This window comes from Gopherus flavomarginatus, chromosome 1 (genome assembly GCF_025201925.1).
Source record: "Gopherus flavomarginatus isolate rGopFla2 chromosome 1, rGopFla2.mat.asm, whole genome shotgun sequence".
Taxonomy (NCBI): Eukaryota; Metazoa; Chordata; order Testudines; family Testudinidae; genus Gopherus; species Gopherus flavomarginatus.
In genome coordinates, this window is record NC_066617.1 from 173,579,892 (window position 1) to 173,590,702 (window position 10,811).

A 10,811-nucleotide genomic window follows, 5' to 3' on the forward strand; every position below is an offset into this window, starting at 1 on the left:
GAATAGTAGGGAGGTAAGGCTCCTTCTGGCCAGGACTGGTGACATTTTCAAAACTGCAAACTGAAGTTCTGACTCCATCTGTAGGCTGTGCTGTCAGTCCCCTTGTCACAAACAGCCCAAATTTGCAATAAGGTGCTGCAAGCCAGGCGTGCAGTGAATTGCAAGAGCTGTGTGCCAGCAGAGCTCCTATGAGAAATAACGGGAATAGCACATGTGCATTTGAAGGCAACATTAGGTTTCCTGGTAAGCTTCATCCACTTTTAGGTGATGGCAAAGAGCATGAACAGCTATAGCATTATTTGCACATGAATCCTCAGCAATGCAATTTTTTTTCTTCATTCAAATGCAACTTCATTAAGACTTCTCTGAGGTCTGGGTCACAGGTTGTAAAACCACTGTACAAATGGTCAGATTAACCACCATGGCTCTGTCCCCACACCATTCTACATCAAGATCAGCCAATGCAAGGGCACTCTAAGTCTTTGATTTATAATTTAAGTAAACAAGCATTCCAGTGAGGTTTTACCAGAGTCACTGAAATTTTCACCTACACGTGGGTCACTGGAAATGTTCACTAGTCCCATTCTAAAATAATTTGTGCACTTATTTAAAACTCTGCAGAGAGAACTGAAAGCCTTAGCAGCTTCGAATAATGAAGCTCCTAAACTACTATACCATCTTGCAGATACTGTTGATTCGTGTTGCTTTGTTACCCAACTAGTCCCAGGATCAAGTTGTGTAAATTTAATTGTGTTAAATCTTTTATGGTAAAATGAGTCACTTGAACCATAGATGGCAGACCTACCCTAAAGTATAGGCTGTATATGTTAAAGGGATGCCCCTGGGTTTATTGTAAGTGTTGATGTTACTGGGAAAATGGTTTGGAAGATAGCATCCTAGTTGCTTAGAATATGCCGGGTCCTTTGGTGCAGTAAAGAAAGGTGCAGGTTTTCTAACTTATCAGGACATAATCGTATTCATTGTCCTGGTGACTGGTGAAAGTCACTTTCTTGGCAGGCATGCTGATGAAGGCATATTCAGTTTCATGGTTGCTGTTTATCATGGCGGGTTTTTCTTTAAGGTTATGATTAATGGTGGCGTAGCATATCTCATTAGGATGAGTCAAGTCTGTTTCTTCAAGATTATCCTGATAATGAGAAGAGAGAGCAGTATTAAAAATCTCTTGCCCTGCCCTGAAACTGAAGACTATACAGTGAGTGAGACTCATGTGATAGCACTGTTGCTAGACCAGTACCACGTGGCTGACGACAATATTCACCGTTGTGGACATATCTGCAATCACTTTAGTATTGTGTAAACTGCAGTTTATCATGCATAAGCATGCATAATTATATGCTGCTGTTATCTAATGGAATATAAAATTGCAGATCTGATATTCAGGGTCATTAAAGTTTCCTGCCTTGTTTTGGGGGACAGTAGGACAGTTACCCACACATCCCCATACCCCGTGTCCTAATTCCAACTCAGGCATTTAAGTTCTTACCCTTGTAGTTGTTCCTCCATTTTTAACTGGATACAGTGTTATTTTTTCATTCCTGCCCTAAGTAGTTGTGCAGTGTTGCTGTGCATTGGTAAAGATCTAAATTGTGCTTCAGTTGTGCTTGGAAGACTATTCAAATACTGCTTATGCATATGCAGGGATAAATTCAGAGGTGAACACAGTCTAAACTGGTGTTACTTACACCATCTCTGTCTTCCCCACAATCAATATATACATTAGCATAACTTATGCTTAGTCTAGGAGCCATTTAGAATAATTCAAGAGAGATGCACCCATTTACTAGCATTTAACATATACTTGAATCCTTTACACATCACCTCTGGGTTTGATCTTCTGAGTACAAGGAAGCCAAAATTGGTGCAGCTTGCAGGCTGCTGTGCAGAGGCCTGTGCTAGAAGTTATTCAAGATAACAAGAGTCTAGCTGTGCCTGTAACACAGAACTGCTTGTACAATTCAGCAAAAGTCAAGGATTAAGACTGACTTAATCCAAGCCAAAAGGTCTCTTGATGCCACCCAAGGACTGGAGAGAGATCAAATCTGGTAAACAAGAGGAGCGTCGGACTGGAAACCATGTTGGTGTATCAGAAATTGGACCTAACTAGTAGACAAAATAATGAAGAGATGGGTATTCCTTCCATCACTCCCTTCAGGATTCTTAATAAAAGGATTTCAGGGGAAGAATCAAGTTGGTGGACTGGGAGGACAGGAAGGACCAAACTTCACCATAATGACTACAATCCCCACCATTTCCTGAGACCCCCGATCTTTGTTGTCCTGACCAGATTGAGATAGGGACCCAGATGACACTGCCACGTGCACTGGCTCTGGCTAAATCCTAGACACTACCTGGAATGTGAGACTTTGGTTTCTGCTGTCCTCCCTTCCCTCATGTGTCCTTTTCCTTCCCCATCTTGTTTCTTCTCTTTTCTACCCTCTCCTTTTGCCATCTGTTTGATAAGTCTGGATGAGCTGGCCACGACTGCATAGTGTGGAACATTTCTGTAAGCCTATGACAGAGAGCTAAAAGTAATGCTCTAAACAGACCATTGCTGGTATGAGTTTTCCAGATCTTGGAGTCGGCCTATGGGGCCTGTGTTTGCTCGAGTAGTGAGAATGAAAGTAAGAGTCAGCACGCAAGACAAAAGCAGCATTTTTCTCTTTGCTGCTCTTTTTTCTCCCTTTTTTTTTTTTTTTTGATGCATTCATCTTGTGTGCCTTAAAGTATCGGACTTTAACAGCAACAGCTTCAGCCCATCTCAATTAACTTCCTCTCTTTTCTCCCCAAAAGGAGTTGTTTTCCCACTTTAATTCCATCTAAGAGCCTGTTAGGCAGGGGATTTTTCCTTCTAAAAGCTCTATACACGTAAAGGGAAAGGGACCAAGGGCTATTAACATGAAAGCCTTATTTAATACTTTGTATTGCAGAAAAACAGTTTGTATCTTAAATAAAAGATTAAGGTTTTTAATAGTATGGTGGTCATGGGAGTAAGCAGGCAGAGGTCTCTGTGCTTGGAACCCCAAACCTGTTTAACTGTTTAGTGCTGTACAGCAACAGGGTCACGTTAGTACTGTTGACTCTTTGGGCCCATTAATTCTATCAAAATTAACATAACGAGGCCAAGAGACCAGAAGAGTGAACAGAAGCAGGAAGAGCCACTAACAGGAGAACAAAAGGTGTAGGTAGAAGTATCACTTGCTCCTCTTCTGTCTATTCTGTGTGCATGTAAATAGATAATAGCTGAAAGAGATTTAACTTATCCCAGGGGGGATATGTGAGGGGGTAAAAGTATTTAGGGCTGGGAATTCCGTGGTAAAGTATTTAGTTGCGAACAAAATCTGAAATCATTAAGCAGCATTAAACATGGACCTCTGTGGTGCCATTTCTAGTCATTTGTATGACTAGAACCCTACTTAAGTAGGTCTTACTCAGTTAGGTGCTTTCTGTAGCCACCCTCTATATTATAGAGATAGAATGGTAATCTGTTCTCCAGTACGCTAATGTCTTCAAGGGGTCATCCTCCATGTTCTCTATCAACAGGTATGAACTGATGAATAGAACACAATCCCTGAAAACTTTCCTAGGTTTTATACAATATTGAACACAGCAGCGGACCATCTTTGTGTTTGTACAATACTTACCATAGCAGAGTTTTGGTCCACGATGGGGGCTCTCATATAAGACTGCAATGCAAATAATTAGTAGTACATATTGGGTTAAGACTTAAAACTACTTTTTTTGTAATGTCGCTGTCTGACCGGATTGGACATGCTCAGTAAAGATGATTCCCTAAATTCTGGTCTGTAAAATGCACAGTAATGTGAGATGGACCTGTGTGCTTTAATCCAGCTGTTTTCTTCTCATCTGCAGGTCCTTACCGACTGAAGGGTCCCACTTCAACTCATCCTTCCCCATGACCAGAATCTAAAGACCCCCCAGATCTGGTCTATTTACTCCTCTTTTCTCTCACTTTGGGTATTAGGGAAGGATTTAGTGAGCCACTCAAAGATTCATACTTTATTCTGATACTTGAAGGTTTAATCAAAAGCTTTCCAGCTCCAAAGCATTGTCTTAAAACTGCAGAAAAGCTTTCATTACCTTGGCAGCAGCTGGGGCACCTCTGTGGGCCTGTGCTGGAGAGAGAAAAGCAAAACATGTAAATTTCAAGCCTTTGGCACAGACACATCATGGAGGCTGGAGAGACAAAAGTGTGAGAGACTGGCTATCAAAGGGACAAGGAGAACTCTGTTCTATACCAAGACTCTCACAGATACAGACCTTGCTTCATCAACACAATCCCTGGAAAACTACCAATCAGTGTGCAACTGACCGTGGAAAGAGAATAGGAACTCGTCACAGATCGTTGAATAAAATCTACATGTATAAGCAGTTTTAGTTACCTTTTTCTGAGCTTAGTGTGGACTTCAGACTCCTCTTACTGCATTATAAAACACAGCTCTGTGCTTTTTGATACTTGTCCTTTTGTTTTGACTGGGCAGGCTCAGAGGCTGCCCGTGGTAGAGATGAGTATCCTCTGTCCTTTCCTAACTCAGTGACTCTATGCAATATCAACTGCAGAATCTTGTCATCCTCAGTAACACAAGATTGTTCCTTTTGACTATATAGTTTTATCCTGCCTGTGTTTGTGTAGTAAATATGGATCTAAACATGGTGGTGTATGGGATGTTCTACATGGCAGTGAGTATGTTAGCTGTTCTGCACAGTGGCTTGGTGGACTGCGTGCAGAGTTCATCTCGTTGACTGTTTCGGTTCAAATTGTTAATGTAGAAATGGAGAATTGTCAACATCGTCCTTATCAACTGACTTATACTTCAGTACATGTGGTTTGTTTCTTGTTCTTAGGCTTGCTAGAACTATTTTCTGTTTCTGTAAACTTGGAAAACCAAACTTTCAGTTTTGGGCACCTAAAATATATATCAAGTCTAGTATAAGTCAATATAGTATTAAGGCACTGAAAGGAGGTAGTTAGGCATCTTTGAATGGCTTGCTAAATCTTTGGTAGGACAGGCTAATGTTTTCTCTCTCATCTCCTAATACTGTACTCACTTTGGTGCCTAAATGTGGATATCTTCTCCCTTTGAAATTTGGTTTCACGGTGTTTTATCAATACTAATATTTTGCACTTTAGCAGCACCTTCCATCAAAAGTTCTCAAACACTTCAGTGATATTACTATTAGTACTTACTTGCTGAGCACCAAATTGGGATTGCCACTGCACAGAATTAAGTGGAGACATAATTTCTGCCCTCAGCAACTAGTCTAAGAAAAGCAGTAAGTATTCCAGTGCATTTTTGGTGGGGAAAGATCATGCCTCTTTAAAAGAAAATGTAATAGATTTCAGGTAAGTCATGTAACCTCACTATGTGTCAGAGGGAAATGGTAGCATAGTCTGAGCTGAAACTCAGATGATCTGACTCACGTTCTAGCCACTCAGGGCCGGTGCAACCATTTAGGTGACCTAGGCGGTTGCCTAGGGCGCTGGGATTTGGGGGGCACCATTTTCTTCGGCAGTGATCGCAGTAGCTGGATCTTCGGCCGCCCCGGTCACCACTGGCATTTAGATGGAGGGAGCTGGGGCAGGGAAGCGCGGGGAGGACCGCCTGCAGCAAGTAAGGGGGCGGGGGCGGCACGCAGGAGAACTCCCTGCCTCAGCTCACCCCTGTGCCGCCACCTCCCCAAGCACACCATGGCTGCTTCATTTCTGCCGCCTCCCAGGCTTGTGGCGCCTAAGCTGATTGGCACCACAAGCCTGGGAGGCAGGAGAAGTGAAGCGGTGATGGCATGCTCGGGGAGAAGATGGGGCAGGGGTGAGCTGCTTCACTTCTCCCGCCTCCCAGGCTTGCAGTGCCAAAAGTCTGGGAGATGAGAGAAGTGAAGCAGTGATGGGGTGCTCATGCTCATGCTCGTGCTCATGCGTGGCGCAGGAGTGAGCTGGGGTGGGAGGGGGAGTCTCAGGGTGGAGCTGCCATGGGGGAGTGGGGTGGTGCTTCAGGGCAGGGTGCGGGGGAGCAAGGTGGAAGTTTCACCTAGGGAGCGAAACATCCTTGCACCGGCCCTGTAGCCACTAGACAGTTCTTCCTCTTTTCTGCATTTCAGTTATGAAAAATGTTACTCAGAGACCTGATAGTCCATGAATCCTCAATTGATTTTGATTCTTAGAAGTTTTGACTATGAGACTCTTGTCCAAACCTAAAATTCAGGGAATCTCATCCAAAGCTCTTTTTTTAATTGCATCTTTAACCATGTATTCCTTTTCAGGATCTGAAATTTAACTTAGGTGCTGTGATAGACCTAGGCCAGTTGGGAACAGCAGAATTGTCAAAAGGAGATATACGGGCCACTGGATAAGCAGTTTTCTGTTCCCTGAGTGACCAGAGCAGGGGCTGCTCCAGGCTAATGAGAACACCTGACTCTAATTAACCTGTTAAGAGTCAGGTGAGACTGTTAAGCACCTGACTCTAAGGCTTGTCTGATGCTATACAAGGGCTCACTCCAGTCAGGCCAAAGGGGAGCCAGAGGAGAGGAAGCGTGTGAGGAACTTGCATGCCTCTTGTTCAGAAGCTGAGAGTGAGTAGGCATACTGCTGGAGGACTGAGAAGTAGAAACATTCAGACATCAGGAGGAAGGTCTGGTGGTGAGGTGTTGGGAGGAGGTCATGGGGAAGTAGCCCAGGGAGTTGTAGCTGTCGTGCAACTGTACCAGGAGGCACTCTAGACTGCTGCAGTCCACAGGGCCCTGGGCTGAAACCCGGAGTAGAGGGCGGGCCTGGGTTCCTCCCAACTCCTGATCAGACACGGGAGGAATTGACCTGGACTGTGGCTTCTACCAGAGGGGAAGGTCTCTGGGCTGTTTCCTGACCCACAGGGTAAATCTGTGAGGTGAGCAAATCCACCAATAAGCGCAGGACCCGTCAAGGTAGAGGAGGAACTTTGTCATAGAGCCCTTAAAAGTTAACCCAACTTAAATATGAAGTTTTCATAACACCACGAGTCATCAACACTGTGAACTTTGTCCTGTTGTTCTAAAATACTTGCACAGTTCTAAATGTGTTCACACGCTGACATGCATATGCTCAGGCATGTACTTAAAGTGCCAAAACATTCATCTGTATTTACAGTAATATTAATATCATTTACATTCGTGAGCTGATAAAAGAGCCTGACCGCATTTCCAAAAGCACAAGCATGGTGCTGTACTTGTTGGTATAGACAGTGTAAGTGGGCATGCCCATACAGGTGCACAAGAACACTACTACATACATGACCTAATGCAGTAAACACTCTCTCTTTCATGATACCTGGCAATCTGAAATTCTTCCTTGATTATTGTGTGTGGTCTTGGAGGCCTTAAAATTCCACCTCTCCTATAAGGTGACTTCCCTAAGTTCACAGTAAATTCCCATAAAATTGATGCTCCCTTCCTGCAATGGCATTTCAAGGCTAGAGTGTAACTGTTAGTGCAAATGGGCCAAAGCCACCATTGTTGTAAATGGCAGATACTCTGTCAACAGGAACAAAGTAATTTAACTTGCATTCCACGACCATACCACACCAAGGGTAACTGAAAAATCAAGGTGACTGGGGAGGATTTATGATAGAGCCGGCACTCTTCCAGCTTCATCTTATCCTCTGTTGCTAACTGTTTGTGCTACATGTGCTTCATAAATTACACTCATTTTGCATACCCGTGCAATTCCAGATAAATTCAGGCTATGCTACTTTATCTCTCAGAACTAGGATGAGAGCATAACTGCCAGTTAAACTGTGGGCCTGGTATAAAGCTGGCAGTTGTAGGCTGTGGGCACTATTCAGCATTTGATATGAGGTGTTTCAAGACAAGAACAAATTCTACAACAAAAGTCAACATGAAAACAGCCCTGAATATCCTGCATGTTGTTACTGTTTCTTTAGTGTGAGTCTGACAATTGGTCTATGGGCTGTGGCAAAGGGGGAATATATTCCCCATCTGTGTTGGGTGCTTGTGAATGGACCTGTAGCTTGACTGGGACTTTAAATGCCTGAGAGGTTTCTCCTATGTGTCATTGTTAATTATGAGACTTCTGGGATACCATGTTGACAAAGGCGCTACATTGCAAATGGCTAAATGCTTCTTCCAGTGTCAGTACCATTAGGAATGGTTGGCCCTGCCTGAGAAGGGAAATCCACTGGAGCCACAGCCACATTTTGCTTACCGTGCTGGCGTGGGCTTCTCCTCCTCCTGAGGTAGGCACATGATTCTCGGCTGGAAAATAGAAATAAAGAGAGGCATGTTAAGCTTGGTAGCAGGGCCTTCCCTAGACATTTTGGTGCCCTACACAACCACCCCCCCAGCCCACTCCGATCTGCTCCCAGCCTTGGGGGGCAGGGGGAGAACTGCCCCCCAGCACTCACTGGCAGAGCAGAGCAGGTTGGGCCAGGCTGCTCTATTTACTGCGCTGAGTGCAGGCCCTATCCCTGCAGCAGCCCTCAGGGGAGTGGGGGCAGAGCAGGGGCGGGGGGCTTTGGGGAAGGGGTGGAGTCAGGGTGGGGCTGGGATGGGGCAGGGGTGGAAAGAAGTGGAGCTGGGGTGGAGCAGGAGTGAGGGCCATGGGGAAGAGGCAGGGCATGGGCTGGAGCATTACGCAGCTGCGCTGGGCACCAGGAAATGTGGTGCCCCAAACTTCCTGGTTCCCTACACAGCTGCGTATCTTGCGTATGGGTAGGGATGGTCCTGCTTGGTAGTGACGAGAGAGGTGGTCAAAAATGTTGTTGGATAGACTTTTGACAACTTCTGTGAGAATCTGTCTTGCTTAAAAAAAAAAAAAAATACATTTTCCAGTGGGGAAAATTAAAATGTCTCTGGCTGCCTGCTTGGAAGGTTGTCGACAATTTCACTTTGCCACAGAAGGTGACAAAAGCTTTTCTTGAAGGATGCTAAGGGGGAATGTTGGGGCACACTGCCCCCCGCCCATCCCCACACACAAGTTCTGAGGAAATGAGGCAGAACACAGAGGCCTGGTTCTGGTGAGAGAGAGACATAGGATTTCTCCCAGAAACCAATTCCCTTTTTTCATGCAGTTCTCGCTGATGGTTCCCCACAGCATTTACTTTCTCCAGCCAGATACATGCAACCTGTGGGGATGACCTGTTCTCTTCTCCCCAAGATAGGTTGAAGTGGGTTATCTTCTCCCCTCTTGTGCTTTTTTTTTTTTTTCCGTCTTGCCCTTGCTCCATGAGCATACCTCCTGACACATGGAACTGATTGGAAGAGAGGAGAGAAGGCACAAGCCATGGCTTCTTGTCTATGGTGGGCCTGACAAGAAGGAAACGGGCACTAATCCTGGCCCCCATGGTGGTAGTGTTGAATGGCCACAACAGAAGGAGCTGAGAGCCAATCATGCCTGCCTATAGTGGCAAGTGGACGGAGAAGAAAATTAGGAGATGGCAGATTCCAATCACATTTCATGGTTGCTGAAACCTGGGGGCTTATTCTCAACCTGGTAGCAACTCTGTGTTAGTTAAGTCCAAAACTCCCTGGAGATCTGCAGCAAGGACATACAGCTCTGGGCTCCTGCAGGTAATCTTCTCCAAGTTCTGACTAGTGAGAAATAGCTCTAAAAAGTTGGTGGTGGCAGCAGGCATTTAAATTGAGGATGCGGGAAAAATACAAAAGGTGCTATAAAGGCTGGTTGTAGCCCTGAAATGGGAGGAGGCTGGAGAGGTGTAAAGGGAAGTGTACTATCCCTCTTGATATCATTCTCAAGCACTGTATAAATCCAAGTGCTAATTATTATTAGTCCTAATTAATAGCATTACAACAGAGACCTGCATTTTTAGGCACCTAAACATCTTTGAAATCTTCCCCCAAAGCTGTTTTAAATTTGGTGTAAAGAAGCTGCTTGTAGGACTAGTGCTCTGTCCTACAAGCCTCCCAGAGACTGTTACAGATGCAGGAAGTGGCTGAGTCAAAAATAGAAATGTACAGCTTAAAAATCATCTTGATGAGGACAAAAGGCCAAATATGGGGTGAAAAGAGAATGAAAAGCGGAAAATAGGGTCAAGAAGCATAATAGTGGAGAGCTGAGATGGGCCAGTGGATTAATAACAGGATGTGAAATCTTCAGGCTCTAGGTTACCATTTCCCTGCTTCCAGCATTTGTTGGTACCGAAGAGGATGTTACTCTGGTAACTTGTGTGGCTTGGGTGAAATGAGTTCTTGATCTCATTGTAGTTCTTAGCCGACGTACATCTCAAAAACCACTGCTACACTTGGGTCTGATTGACACCCGCTTCAGTCATCACAGCAGTGATGCCAAGGACTGAATGGTCTTAAATAAATGCCCCTTTCATTCCTAAATGGAGGCTTCCTTGTTCAGGGTGACAGCACACTGATGGGTAGGGATGCAGCTGTGTGGGACATTTAGCCTGCTGCTGCGTGGTACAGACCTATTGACCATATTTTTTTTAAAAGGCCTTGGTGTGTCAGTTGCTCTTCTGGTTAATGATGATTAAAAGTTTCAGGATAGTGGAGTTCATCATGGAGTTACCCACCTAGCATTTTTCATTTTCTCTGAGATCAACTTTCCCAAGGTCTTGAAAATGTATTCTTTTTGCTCCTGGCCAGCACTTTGGAACAGGAAACATAGAGGCAGCTCCACAGACTCCTTCCAGAAAATTATACAATGCTGAATGAATATTGGGACAGGACACACAGGTATGTCTGCACAGCAACTAGGCGCCCATAGCTGGTCAGTGTTAACTGCCCCTGGCATAGGCTGCTTCATTGCTGTG